Source organism: Eulemur rufifrons, chromosome 20 (assembly GCF_041146395.1).
Source record: "Eulemur rufifrons isolate Redbay chromosome 20, OSU_ERuf_1, whole genome shotgun sequence".
Lineage (NCBI taxonomy): Eukaryota > Metazoa > Chordata > Mammalia > Primates > Lemuridae > Eulemur > Eulemur rufifrons.
The window spans coordinates 27,523,824-27,527,280 of NC_091002.1; positions in this window are offsets into that span (position 1 = coordinate 27,523,824).

Consider the following 3,457-nt stretch of genomic DNA (forward strand, 5'->3'; position numbering starts at 1 on the left):
GTGAGCTATGATGACGCCACTGCACTCTAGCCCAGGCAACAGAGCAAGACCCTGTCTCAAAAAAAATAAAAAATAAACTAAGCCCTGCCCATTTTTATTTTAAATAGAATCCTAAAAGGAGGATGTCTGGAGCTGTGGCAATCATTCTGTGAGCATAAGAAGAAGACAAAAAGAATAGAAAAAAATGACTCAGAGCTCTGACATTGATGAGACATTGAATTAGCCAACCCTAAAACCACCAAATTCCAGACCCGCTATTAAGTGAGAAAATACATATTCGTATTGTTTAAGTCACTTTTGGCTGGGCATATTGTACTTACAGCTCTCTGATTTAGCTGTATTGCCGTTACTGGGGCGTACAGAGATGAAGGAGTCCCAGCCCCCTGGCCAGGGAGCGCTACGTTCAGAGAAGGAGCAGGCCCGTTACTGAACTCCTGTTCCAGCTGCCTCCACTCAAAGCCTGGCTCCGTCACTTCCTAGGTGTATGAGCTTGGTCGTACTATTTAACCTCTCTTTCCTTGGTTTTTCTGTTTTGTAAAATGAGAGTAATAACAGAACCTATCTCATAAAGATTTAATACACCTGGTGTATAGTAGAGGCACAATAAATATCACTGGTGGCAGAGTGTTTGCAAAGATGGCCACAATAATTTCTCCCATCCCTGTAAGCATGGCCCTTTTATTGAAACTACCATTCCTTACCATTGAGAGGTAGAATCTGTTTCCTACTTCTCAGATCAGAGCTGGCCCCTTGACCTGCTTTGGTCAATAGAACATGGTACAAGAGAGGTTGTGTGAATTCCAAGGACTAAGCCTCAAGAGGCCTTATGTGCTTCTGTTCTCACCCTCCTGGAGCACTGCCCCCATATTGCTAAGTGAAGAAGCCTGGTCTATTCTGTCACTCATTTGTCACCTCGTGAAAGAACTTGTTCAGCTTCAATTAGCTGATGGCTTCCAGCTGTTAGCAGCTTCAGGCTCCATCTTAGCTCTGAGGCTAGGCCATGCTCTTCCTGGGCAGCCCCAGGCAATTACTGAGCCAGCAGGGGAACCAGGGCCTGGTGATTTCTGTCCAACATTGGGTTCCTCTAGTGGGCAAATTTTGCTCTTGAGCTCCCTGTTGGGTTAGCTGAGACTTTGTCAGATCTGCATTGCAGTCTGACGCTCTCCTTAGCCCAAACTTGCTTTCTCCCCCTTTTTATCTTTCAAAGGCATTATCCCCCAATAAACCTCTTAAACTCCTAACTACATCTCGGTGTCTATTTCCTGGAAGATTCAACATGACAGTCGGTACCAGCAGTGGCGTAAGAAAGCAGCCAGTAATTTAGGGCTTTGGGATTGAATCACTCACCACCCAGCTGCCAGTGAGAACCCCATCTTCATCCCATATCATCCCAGGTGACATGGAATGGGTACTTCAGGTGGATGCCCACAAAGATTCTGGATCCCAGACTCCTCTGGACCCTCAGAGCTTACAGAGGTGGCTGACTCCCTTCCTGTTGAGATCTGGTAACTACTCCCTGCCCTTGTGGGAAGATACCGAAGAAGCCTCTTCCCCTGCAAGGCCACAGGAGCCCTACTCAAAATCTGTTTCTGCCTCTTCTCTTGGCCTCCAGGCTGATAAACAATGTTAACTTGTAGCATAACTCAGCTGGGATGTGTCATATCTGATAAGGGAGTAAGGGGACTGTAGTCCAAAGGAGCTGAAAAATAATAGCCATCATGTGATGGTAGGATCAGGGAAGTATTCTGAGAGTGGATTTGAGGGCATTTAATCAAGAAAACTAGAACTTTAGTCTGAACAAGAAAGAATTTATTGACTTGGGGCCATTCTTTTATGGGATTTAATACCCTGGCAAGCACCCTGGGAGCTGGTGCAAACTTATGGCATAGTGGTTCCAAATGTCTGGAAAAAGTCATGGCTTATGCTGAGTATAGTTGAAACGGATGAATTGTCATGGTACGTGGGGTCAGGAGACAAGCTGCCCAAAGGCTTATGTTCCAACAGAGGGCACCGAGGACACACTCACCACTCATCAAGGCCATCAGGAATGAGCTGGTGAAAGAGACATCAACATTACTAAGAAATTTAATGGTAGCATCCTCTACATTTAAATCAAAAATAATAACAACACTGTAGAAGTAAAATGTATGAAAATAATAGCACAGTGGCCAGGAAGGAGAAAATTAAAATATATTGATGTAAATTTCTTATATAACATAGAAATGATGAAATATTATTTGAAGAAAGACTGTAAGTTAAAGATATATCCTATAAACCTAAAGCAACCATTAAAACAAAACAAAACCAAAAAACCCAGAGTTATGATTAATAAACCAACAAGGTAAATACAATGTAACAGTAAAGAATACTCAATTAATAGAAAAAAGGCAAAAACAGAGGGAAAATGGGATAAAGAAAAGATGAGACAGAGAAAAAATAAGTAGCAATCTAGTAGATTTAAACTCAACCATATTAGTAATTACATTAAATGCATATGGCCTAAATACCCAATTAAAAGGCAACTATTGCCAGTTTGGAAAAAGCAAGACCCAGCTATATGCTGCCACAAAAAATTAACTTCAAGTATAGAGGTAAAATGGGTTAAATCTAAAAGGATGGAAAATGATATGCTACACAAATAGTAACCAAAAAAAGCTGGAGCAGCTACATAAATATCAAACAAAATACACAAAACTTGTTACTAGAGAAAAAGAGGAATATTTTATAACGATAAAAGGATCAATTCATCAATAAAAATAAAAATTATAAACGGTCTCAATGTTCTTTGGCCACAATGAAATTAAATTAGAAGACAGTAACACAAATATGTCTGGAAAGTCCCCAAATATTTGTAAACTAAAGACAAGCCTTCTTAATAACCCATGGATCAAAGAAGAAATTTTAAAAGGCGTTATAAAGCATTTTAAACTAAAAACACAGCATACCAAAATGTGTAGGATACAGCTAAAGCAGTAGTTAGAGGGAACTTTACAGCATTAAAATCCCTAAGTTAGAAACAAAGAAAGAAATCAGTCAACTCAGCTTCCACCTTAGAAAACTGAAAAAAGAAAAAGAAATTCAATCTAAAATAAGAGGAAAGGAAATAGCAAAGAGCATAAATCAATAAAACAGAAAAAAATAGTAAATCAATGAAACTAAACTGGATTCTTTGAGAAGATGAAGAACATTGATAAATCTCTAGCCACACTGACCAGAAAAAAATAAAAAAGACACAAATTACTAAAATTGGGAATAAGAGACCCTATAGCTATTTGAAGAATAACAAAAGAATATTATGAACAAACTTATTATGAGAAAATAAATTTTACAACTTAGATGAAAAGGACAAATTACTTCAAAAACACAAACTACCAAAACTCATTCAGGAAGAGATAGATATTCAGAATATCCCTATATTTATGGAAGAAATTGAATTTGGAGTGGAGACCAGTAGAAA